This window comes from Protopterus annectens, chromosome 3.part0, assembly GCF_019279795.1.
Source record: "Protopterus annectens isolate FY-2018-M chromosome 3.part0, PAN1.0, whole genome shotgun sequence".
NCBI classification, from domain to species: domain Eukaryota; kingdom Metazoa; phylum Chordata; order Ceratodontiformes; family Protopteridae; genus Protopterus; species Protopterus annectens.
Genome location: NC_056731.1, coordinates 901,174,941 through 901,187,049, shown reverse-complemented (window position 1 = coordinate 901,187,049; position 12,109 = coordinate 901,174,941). Strand labels below are relative to the sequence as shown.

The 12,109-nt window shown below is 36.1% G+C and overlaps 1 protein-coding gene across 1 annotated transcript in view; it reads right to left on the bottom strand.

Moving 5' to 3' along the window:
• The window catches only part of PRKDC (protein kinase, DNA-activated, catalytic subunit), a 4,917,417-nt gene that overhangs the window by 2,392,950 nt on the left and 2,512,358 nt on the right, over nt 1–12,109 (bottom strand). The gene's annotated exons all lie outside the window — the stretch shown is intronic.

Sequence of the window (12,109 nt, the reverse complement as noted above, 5' to 3'; positions counted from 1 at the left end):
ACTAGTCACAATGGATGTAAAAGGCTACAACTTGCTAATGAGTTATATCACATACATCCCAGTGTAATTTTCCTTAATCTTAACTTAACAACTCTGGGTATAAATTACTCCCTCACCATAATTCACAGTGGTACCCCTAAATCACAGTTTCGCAAGTATTCAGCATATCAGTTAAAGAGGGTCTTCTTCAATACTGAGTGTGAAGGTTGCCAGCCTAGCTATACAGAATTTTGTAGATAATTCTATGTAATTTGTTAATATTAATATAATCCACAAGCTTGGTTTACATATGTAAAGAGAACTATATGTTATGATTAAACTATATGCTGTACTGAGCTTCAAAAATGTAACCACAGTGCACTCTGCTGGAAGAAAACTGATAAGTCAAACACTGTATGAATGATCTCAAGCTCGGAGACAGGATGTCTGGGCCAGGAAATTCTTTCTATTGTCTTGATTTAAGAGATAGTTACTACGGTTTTATATGTATAATGTCTTTTATTGCTGTGGTTTCCTGGCCAGGTGCAGCTTACTAAGAAACGTACATTTTGAGTTTCTGTTAGCCTGGGAACTAAAGAAGTGATAAAAATGATGTAATGTGAAATGACTCAGCAGTACTGGGTGTTTATCAATATAAGATTTTCTCAGAGACAAAGATTTGACCATTTTGGATTTTGTCTGAAGAACATCCGCTCACCAGCACTTGATTGCTCTGTAAGTAAGATATTTATTTAGAACAGTGTTTTTTCTTAGAGATAGATAGAAATAGCCAGATTAGTCTAGCTGTTTTTTATATTTATGTCACACTACTCTACAGTATTATTTTAAAGCATTTTCCTGTGATTTTTGAACTCTAATGTCATTGTGTTGAAGTAATAAGATTTGTCTTGTGTTTTGATTACTAAATACTTTTAAACCTTTCAACTGTGAGTCTGTGACTGCTTTGTCTAAAAGTAATTTAAGCTCTTAGAGTACATCGCATGTATTTGGTGATACTATGCAAGCCACTCCAATAGCTTTAGCCCAGGATCACACTTACTATTTGGATAACAGTAATATTACACAGTGTAACTGGTCACCCTTTGGGAAGGGCCTTATTAGTAGCTGATAAGAGTAGCTGGTGGCCGTGGTTACCTTCTAGTCTGGGCAGAAAGGGGGCCAGTGTTCCCCAGGAGTGTGCATATTTGTATATAAATCAAATATTAAAATGTGTGTGTGTGTCAGCTACTTGGGCAGGGACACGAAGCACTGGTTGGACAGAGAGGGTGCTGGAAGTTTTGGCTTGACTACTCGGCTGAGATCTGAACCCTATAGCTGTGCCAGTAGGGAGTCTTATTGGGGATCTGGAGAGAAAGGGAGAAACCAGCCCCAGACTGTCTGTGATCTCCATTTCCTCTTAAGGGAAATTGTACTTTACTGTGTGTGTATTTGTTATCCTTCCCAATGTGCATGCCCCTCACTGGTGTTAGTGGTGAGGATTGAGGATACTTGATTACAGGGGCAGTGCATGGACATCACACGGAGACTAATGGATTATACTTCATGAGGAGCATTCTCACACGGATCTTCAAATTCAAGTCTCACTCTTACTAGCAATCCCCCACGTTCAAGCCCAGTTCAGTGACACTGTCTGAATTAATGGACATGCATATTCAAAAACTTAGTTACTTCACCCACAAATGCAGCATGCACCATCTGCAAGAGAGAGATGTAAAATAGCTACAAATGAAAGGGGAACGGGGGGGGGGGTTATTGCCTTCTTGAAAATCAGCTAAAATAATTATTCAGATATCTGTAACTATCTTTAGAGGGGTAGACTATATCAGGATTACACAGAAGCATAAACTCCAAACAATGACATCAAATGAAAGAGAAGGCATTGATTTGCTATACCCATAAAAGTAGTGTGGGATAAATTTCTTGAAGAAAAGGACTTCCGGATAACATCAGACTAATGAATTGAAGATCTAGACTGTAGTGGCTCAAGAAATTAGATAATGAAAACTAAGTGGTAAAACACCAATTTTAAGTAGAGACATTCCTAAATTATGCAAAAGAAACAGCTACTCCTTTTGCAGAGTAAGTCCCAATAGCATTAGCAAAGGACCGTTAGGGCTGATAATATGCAGCACTGAAGAGTAGGCATGTAAGTTGAAAAGGGATTGTCAAAACACAAGAAAAAGATGCACAATAAATAAATTAACTAAATAAATAAATAAATGTCTTGATTTCGTGAATGTCCAAAGTCTATTAAAATAACTACAAATGTCAATGAACTGACACAGTGGGAATACATTCTTCCCCTTCGCTGGGCATCTGGGAATAAGACCATACCATGCATATATTGTGTCAGGACCAACTCAGACACTGTTTTGGAACAAAGCTTGTAGAAAGCCAAGTGAGATGCCTTACAACACAAGAGTCCAAGAGCTGTGAATAGTGAAAGACAGAAGCAATGATGACCAGAAAAAATCTCTTCCACTGCAGCAAACTTAAAAACTGCCACATCACGTGTTAACATGGAAGACTGAATGTAAGACAAAAATAACAACAATAATACAGTGCCAGGACAGGGAGGTATTTTTCAAAGATTGAAAAATGAGCATAAATTATACAGTTGTCAACACCTATATCAAAAATATGCCTAAAATAAGACAGACTATCTAGAAGCTCTACTGAAAGAGGAGGAAAAGAACTTTTTCTATTTGGATCTATATGCAGCTTTGATAAAAGGCTGTCTAAGAGCATCACCAACAACCTCCCCAAGACTGCTGATGGCAGATCCAGTGCAAGAAACGTTGTCATGTAGGAAGACATCTCTGAGACAGACTATACCTGGCTAGCAAAGAAAGGAACTGGATCCAAAATAGAAACAAAAGAAATGTAGGACTCAAACCCTTCAGTCACCAAGCAACAAATCAGACCAACTTTCAGCCCTTCCAATACTCTAAGTAGATGAACAATTTACAAATGACAGATGGTAGAGAGGGGTGATGAGCATCCTTCCATCCTCATCTAGTCTAGACAGAATGCATACAAGACCCATTTTTTTGGACTACCGGAGGCATAGAACTCTGAAGAATCACATTGTCTTTTACCACAACATGTCATCCTCTATCTTTACCCCAAAGGCTGATTGTGTTATACCATCTCATGACAGTGTAGAGTCAAGCAAATAAATGGTGCAGTTCAGGAAGTCCAGTAAGGAAGCTGATTTTCCTGGGATATAGCTGCTGATGAATTATGGTATGGCTGGACTAGTCATAACAGTGAACAGTCTTCTTGTAGAGGGTGTACAAACAAGCTTTTATCTACTTGTTCAAAAACATTTTAACAGCCAATTCACCAAAATTAGCAACAGTTTTAAGAAAAAAAGGCAAGTGCTATATAATTAGTTTCAGATCTTACAGTGAATTCGATCTACAGATCAGTTTTCTGCAGAACTATTTTCTTGCCAGCAGATGGAATTTTAGCAAATCTTTTCCACAGGTTCCTACCATCTCTCTCTCTCTCTCTGTCATTTCTTAGGAAGGGTGGGATTCTCCTTCCAAGAGTTCTGTCTGCCATTTAAATAAGGGAAAAACGGAACAATTGAGGATTCCATTCATTTGGTAATATTCCAGAAGGCATAAAAAGTTAAACTTAAGCATGATCCTCCAGCTGGGGGAACTAGAATGCTCTGCTGACCCAATGATTGATCACTCTTGAGGGGGTCTATGTTATATCATCGAATGGCCACAATGTCAAACTGTATCTTGTCGGCAATGCTGGGCATCAGACTGTTCTGACTGAGATCGCGTTATGGTAGGTTTCAGGAAATTTGCACTTTTCTCCACTGTAGTGCAATTTCAGAGTTGGTATGGCGGGGGGGGGGGGGTTCAATGGCCTGCATTGTCGACAAGATGCCGTTTGATGATATGGCAGACTCCTCTTGCCTACCTTCATGAAAGTTCAAAATTAGAATGGAAAAGGTCCATGAAAACTAACATCTACTCAAATGAAAGATGGAAAGAGAAAACCTTTCTGAATTTGCTATCCAAATCTTCCTTTACTGCTGGACTGAACATTTCAGCTACAGTGTTTAAGCAAACAAAAGTTCCAGGATGAAGTGTTATAAATGGCCACAGGATATCACTGAGTACGAAAAATAAGTGCTGACTAGCTCATGCAGAATTTGGAACAATGACTGAAGTCAAGAAATCAATACAGTACAGTTTCTTTGACAACCCTGGGCAAATGAAAAAACTCCTCTGACCTTCGGAAAAGGGGCATACACTGGATGCAATATTAGGCTGTCCTTTATACATTCAATCTGCTGGAAATCACAAAAAGCAGACAAGTTCTTGCCCTATCATGACCCACCAACAAAAGGGGTATTTTACATTCTGCTTCCCTATGGATCAACTTCTATAAATGTAGTCAAATGTTTGCCTCCCAATACAAAACCACCATGATCCATATCTATCAATTTGGGAATCACCTCTGCCATTCTTTTAGCCATTATAGACAAATACTTTATAATCATGGGTTACAATTGAAATGGGTCTCTATATGAAGCTGGATCTGATGTGTCCTTACCATCTTGAGGTATTACCAAAATCACAGCTTTCTTCCAGGATATTTGTGCTTCATCTCCTTTCAAAATACTGTTAAACAAAGCCTTCCAGATCTTTTAGCACTTTCTTCCCTCCAAGCTTCCACTCTTCCACAAGAATACCATCTATTCTTGGAGACTTTCCTGTAGATTGGTTAAATGCCACCACTGTTATGTTATCTAACCTATCCGGTTAGTAATTGATCCTCGTATACCTCAAAAACCTTAGTATATTTAATTTTTCCATAAACATTTCCATTTGTACTTTTTATTGATTTCAGCATCTCTCTGCTTTATACAGATTTTCATAACATTTTTGAAATATTTCTAATACCTCTACAGGATCTCTGGATATTTTCCTCGTTATAAGCTCCTTAAACTCAGCAACAATCGCTTCTACTTTCTGTTGCCTGAGCCATTTTTCTGAAAGCTTTTGCCCTCTGGAGTTATCAAAACACAGTTGCTTAACAGCAATTTTTCTAAACTCATGCATGGTGGTACCTTATTTTCTCTAGCACTCTGCGGTTGTGCCTCTTCTTGTTCTGAGAGATTCCTCCTATTCTGCAATACTTCACCTTTGTCAGTCTTCCTAAATAAATCTTGCTGCTACTTAACCATCTCTCTCCTTTTATTTCTACCCTATTTTTAAACTCTACTTTTTTATCCTACTTCCTAGCTACAATTTTCAGAAGAAATTTCTGTCTTCCCTGATAACGCCTGAATAATTTCCACTATCCAGTCCTTAAATTCCTCTCTGTTTAACAGACAGGTGGGGAAGTGTCAATGTCTTATATTTATCTCATCACCCAGCATTTTTATTTTAGTTAATATTGCTGTGTGATCTGAAATAGTTATTGGATGCATTTCAAAACTTTCAATTAAATGCAAATGTTCCTGTGAAATATAATTTCTGCCCAGCACAGCCCAGTTTTTATACCTTAAGGAATAATATGTTAATTCTCTTTGAGGTCCTACTACCAGATTCACATCTTCCATACCAAATATTTTCATGAATTTCTTCAAAAATCTACCCTCTTTTGATGGATTTTCCCTTCTACGCCCCCCAGATAAGATTCCTCACTGTTGCAAATCAAATTCTAGTCCCAACCTATAACTAATATTCCCTGCTGAAAGCTCATTTCTTCCAGAATTTTCTTCAGCTGTTATAGCAGTTTTAGGTGGACTATAAGTACATGCCAGTGCAATCTTCCTCCTTTGCCAGTAGCCCTTTACAACTACAAATTTTCCATTGTCCTTTTTTCCTCTTCTATCACTACTGGAGCTCTTCTAGCAATTAATATTAAGTAATCCCCCTTTTCCTTTGACCCAGATATTCTGCTGAATAACCAACCTGATATCCTTTCTTTATCAAATTCAGATGCAAAATTCTTTCCAAATTTGTCTCCTATAGCATAGCTATTTGCACTTTGCATTTTTTAATATAGTTCACTACTCTTTCTTTTTCTGTATATACCTGAGACCATTCATTCAAAGACGATATGGAAGTTAATATTCCCACCTGTTATGTATAATAGCTTTTTAAAATGTCTAGTTTAAGCTTTTGTGTTAAATGCATACACAAACATTTGGAAGGTTGTTATTTTATACAGTTGTTTCTTGTCATATCCATTTGAACCTATGTCACCTATTACAAGGCTTTTTGTTTTAATGAAAACGGTCAAACAAAAAACACAGACACACCCATAACCTGTAAACTTAATACAAAAACACAATGTACATCCTCAAATAATTAAGTTTAACTGTCCAAACAGGAACAACTGTCTCAGACTGACAGCTACACTCCAGGCTTGAACTGACCTATAATGAAGGTTTATCCATGCTAAGATGCATGGTACAGCCGTTGTTTCTATTAACTCCAAGTGCTAACTGTTGTCTTATCTTTATTCCTCTACCACATGAAGAAAACAACTTGAATACTTTCAGAAAACATGATTGTTTGACAACTGAAAGAAAAAAGTATTCTGTTTTTATTTCCCTTATCAGCTTGTTTCCACAAAAACATGAAAAGCAGATACAAAGATGCCTTCAGCCAGAGGCTTCTCATGTTACACTGTAAACATTTATTTGCTAAAAAAAATGTTTCATTATATTCAGTGTTGTTGTATTAACTTATTTCTATTTAAAACTTGTTGTTAGAGCAAGCCAAGCGACTTAGTCTAGTCATTCCTCTATGCAAAAGAAAGAAAAGCATATTGGTTTTATTTATACCATGCTCTCTTGTCCAGACTTTCTTACATTGCAGTGTCGACATTTGTTGAAACTAAACAAGAAAGGAGGAGGAAAAAGGGGTACCAGTTTACTTTAGTATCCCTATTACACATAAAAATAACTGAAAAAGCTTTACTAACATGTAATATATATATATATATATGTCACATGTAATAAAAATACTGTTTTGTTTTACTTACAGTTAACCTATTTTCACTTCCCCTCCCCTTAATCTTCTTCCAAACATTAATTACCAAATTAGGGCATATGCTTTGGAGTCCCCTATAACTTTCACAAATTCAAATTCCAATATTTCCAGGTTTTCTTGTTCCACCATTTTTCACAATCATCATCAATGCTTTGTAATCTCAAGTTTATTCATTAATTTAGAGTTGCTGGTTTTCTTCCTGTTTATCTCCATTTCCCACCTCCAGTGTCTAGTTCACTTCCAACGTATACCTGGTTTATCTAACTCCTGCACTTTTTTCTCTCTCAAGCATTTTCCTTTGGAATACTGGAAAGGGTTTTCATCTGGCATGGTCTTCCTATGAGCTTTATTAGCAGACAAATAAGAAGCAGATTCCCCTTCTGTTTGACAGTTCACTTTTTGTTGGACAAACTATTTCCTTCTTAGCATGTTATGCATTATAAAATAACGGACTATCCAAAGAAAAAATATTGTAAAGACACCAAGATACAGTAGCTAGAATTTTACAGCTAACTCTCGAAATTCCATGACTGCTGTAATAAATTTGTTTGCTGTACACCAGACAGAGGAGAAGCAATCATTTTCTACAAATATCCTGCAATCTGCATTGTTTTAGCACCTTTATTAAAATCTCACTTAAGACATGGGCAAATGGGTTCACTACATAATCTTGAAATTTTGAAATATCGAATTTCAAAATCTCGAGACTATATAGCAGAAACCCCTAAATACTGAAAGACCAGAAGCCTGAAATTCAAAATCCCGATGTACGAAGATACTGAAGTAGCACTTCTGGTGTTGCGGTTTGTGGATGGATAGGTGGAATTCAGGTAAGTATCTATGTGTAAGTGTATTGGTTAGGGGCTTTAGTGTGTGTTAGTGTGTGTTGAGACTGTAATGTGTGTGGGTGTGAGGAACTGTAAAATGTGTGGGTGTGAGTTTCCCTTGTGTGTCTGTGCGATCTCAGAGTTAGTATATTTAAGTGGGGGGTGTGGGGGTGCAGGGGGGCTTGCCACCCTGCTTATCTCTAGTGTATGATGATATGTTTGATTGTGGGGGGAAGTTGTGTATGCTGTATGTGTGTTGTACGTTTGGGATTTTGAATTTCGCGCTTCTGGTATTTCTGTATTTAGGGGTTTTGGCTATATAGTCTTGAGATTTTGAAATTCGATATTTCAAAATTTCGAGATTATGTAGTGAACCTGGGAAACATACATTAATATAGAAGAAAACAAACCATATTAATAATGTTCGAAAAGAAAAAAGCAGTTCTGCAATGCTAAAACACCTCAACAACAAAGCTTTTGGATACATAATCTTTCAGTGCCTTTTTGGGCTTTCGTTGCGTTTTGGTGGCTCTATTTTACCATGGTTCGCTATTCTTCATATTAACATGCTCCCAGTTACAAACATTATATATTGCATGTATTTTCTATAACGATATCAATCCAACATTATATAAATTGCTTTCAATTCCTGCCAACTGTTAAACCTCACTCCTCCTCCAAATAATCATTCTGCATGAATTGTTCCCACTATTTCCATTTCTTTCTAGGTAATTTGCTTCTGCCCTTTTCTAAAGATCCCACATCTAGTTAATCTGTTACAATATTCAATTTTTCAAATACAGTTGGTTTTGACCTTGATTTCCATTTTCTTTAAATTTTTTTTTTGGCAGCCACCAGAATTAAACTTAAGAAGGCCTTACTATGGCTAGGCAATTCAGATCCTGTATCCCAGCTCAAAATATTCCTTAGTTGCAGCCATTTGCTCACCCAATATTTCTTACAGAATACTCTGTAGGGAATGTTTAAAGTCTGTTAAATTCATTACACTCCTAAAACGTACGTTTCCATTATCTTTCTTCCCCATTACATTTCCAACATTTAGCATCTACCCGAAGAAAACTCTTTGTAATCTGCTTGGAGTATAAAAATACCTATGCAAACATGTCCCAAGCAAGCATCCTAAACCTTCACAGCTTTGTTGCATGTTTGGGAGCCATACATATGTTTTCTATTTGTTTCATTGTGAATTTCTTAGCCATCTATCTCAGTTTTCTTTTCTTACCGTCTCTAAATGGTTCCTTTAAGTTATCATGCAATACTTTATATGCCCTACTAATTACACATTTTTTAACAGCAGCTTCTACTACAGACTCAACTATAAACTCTACCAGAGCAGGTCTTTCACTCAGGATTCCACCATCCCTTTTCTCTGCATATACTCTGATACCAATCCCCGATAAGGAAGGTAGTCTCTAGCCTGCAGTCCAAATGTCTTTTTTGCCTCTTCTCATTCTGTTACCTATTCTGCAGTCTCCAATTTCAATACTTTTCCCTTCTGCCATACTTCTGTCAGGGTCATCTTTTTCTGCTGGTATGACTGCTTCTTTACTAATACAAGTCTTGGCTGCTTTGTCATGGCCAGGTATCGAGCATGCATCCAATGTGGCCTTTTAATTAACAAATCCTGCCACTGAAAACCAACTGAGATGCTTATTTGTGCTTTCATAAGATTAATACAGTATCGGTTCTAATTTTTCTGGTAAAGCACATCTCAGGTTTTGTGTGTGTGCACGGTCTTCTAGCACTATTATTTCTGAAAGGCTCTTCTTGAGAAGTCTTATACTCAGCCAGCCTTTTCTTCAGTTTCAACCTCTGATTAATTTCAGTTTTATCAGATCATTGGAATAACTAGTTAAAGGTTTCTATTTTGTCTAGCCCTTTGTTATTTCGGTTGATTCAATTCAGTTGATGCACGCCTTCAATGTTTACTTTAATCACCTCTGAGAACATTTGATTTATTTTTTCCTCTATGTTACTGGCCAGCCATCTCTTGTACCAATGCTGAGGCTTGAACTGATTTTTGCTGAACAGCTCCTAGATTCTTCCCAGCCAGGGATTTCTCACCACTTCTTCTGGCTGATTTTCTTTTAGGTTCTCTAAATTTCTAATTTTCTGGCATTGAGGCTATGTACTAACTAGCCAGCACTGAAATTTACTCAAATTGACAATACCACGCTCCCTTATTTCTCAGTTTTTTTTTTCAAACTGGCAAAACTGAAATCAAACTGAAATCAAGCTGATAACAGTATGCAGCCATCCTGGAAGTCCTGAAAAACACTATCAACTCTCATGTAAAGGGAACAAATAGGCCGATACAACTGAAGGGAAAGAAAAACAGTTTCCATTATTACCATCATGCAGAGTACAAATTTCCTTTTTAACAATTTTCTTTCACTCCAACATTATTCCCTTAAACCTCACTCCTCTTCCTAAGTACTACACTTCAAGTGCTGTTCCCAGAAAATCCATTTATTTCTCTTAAATTTGCTCCCTCTCTTTCCTGAAGATCCCACCTCCAAACTCTTATCTTCTTTGCAATATTCAATACTTGTACTACAGCTGTCTAAAGTAAGGTGTGGTGCACCAGATAGCACACTTGCCTTTAATGTAGAAATCTGTGGGTTCTATTCTCACAACAGGTAGATTGCTGACACTACAGTGCAGCATAAGGGGGGGGTGGCTGCACTGCTGTGCATGTCATCCTTCAGACAAGATGTTAAACTGAGCCCATATCTGCCCGAGTTGGTGGTAGCTCAGGTGGATGTGAAAGAGTCCATGAAACTTACTGAAAAGAGAAGTTTTTTTTTTTATTTAAAAAAAATTATGTATAATACTATTGACAAACTTGCATATTAACAAATTTATACAGTGTACATATTTCCATTCATTTCCCTTATTGTCATACAATCATAAATTTCTATTTTCATTATTAAACTTCTAGCTTCATTATCTTATTTGAAACCCACTCCTTTTCCCACAATCACCATCTAATTTTCTTAAAATTACTAACCTACATTTACAATTAAACATGATTTAATTTAGCATTTTATTTCAAAAGGTCCACACAAGATAAAAATAATCTCATTTTACTAACATATTTCTTGTTTATTTCTATAATATTCATACATAATCATATACATAATTATCTCATTTATATTTTCAACTAAATTTTCTTTACACAATTTTTCCCACAATTTTGCAACCCATATAGTGTACTAAAACATCTTCTACAGTTTCTTCTTTACCACAATATACGTCACTAATTGTATATGGCATGTTTGCCTTTACTGCTATTTTATTAATAACCAACCTCTATAAAAATCTTGATGTTCTACTTGCTTATTATACCATGCTTTTTGTACTTATAGCTAACTTTTTCAATTGCTAGCTCACTCCAGTGATTAACACTATTACAGTACTGTATCATGATAATTTTATAGCGCACTTGCCTCTCATTTTCCAGTTTCATCAATGTTTTATTTTCTATAAAATAATTTTTTCCCGACATCTCACTACTTCATTTAAGCACTCTGTTCCTCTTTTGAATTTTAACACATTCCAAATCGACTTGCATTTGTACATTAGGAAATTTACTAACTTTTCATTTTTTGTCATTTATCCACAACAAAACTTTATAGAAATTCAAAGCAGCAGCATAAACAATTGGGATTATTAATCCTAAACCTCCATCTTCCTCGTGCATGCACAAAACTCCTGTCTTCAGTTGATTTAATCTTGAGCCCCATATAAAAGAAAAAAGAATACTTTTACTTATTTTAAAATAGATTACTGGCAAAATATAGACATCCGCTAAATATGCAATCATAGCCAGTATAAATAAATAAAACCTTTTCATTAAACAATAGTTTGCATGTTTTCCAAAAACAACAAAGCTCCTTTATTTCATCTACTGGCCTATTCAGCTGTTCCTTACTTACAGGTTTACACCCAAATCTCATCCCTAACACAGGGATTTCTTTCACTAAGAAAGATACTCCTATTTTTACTTTATCACCAAGTCCATCACTTTTTCTTACTGTAAGTCATGCCCATTATATTTAAACGTGTGTATATATATATATATATATATATATATATATATATATATAAATAATTATTTTATCCAGACTTTGACAATCAATATACCATCTGCACAAGTAAACATGACTGGAATTTTTATCCTTGCATTAGTAATACAAGTAGCACCTTACATGTCTAAATTTACTTCCC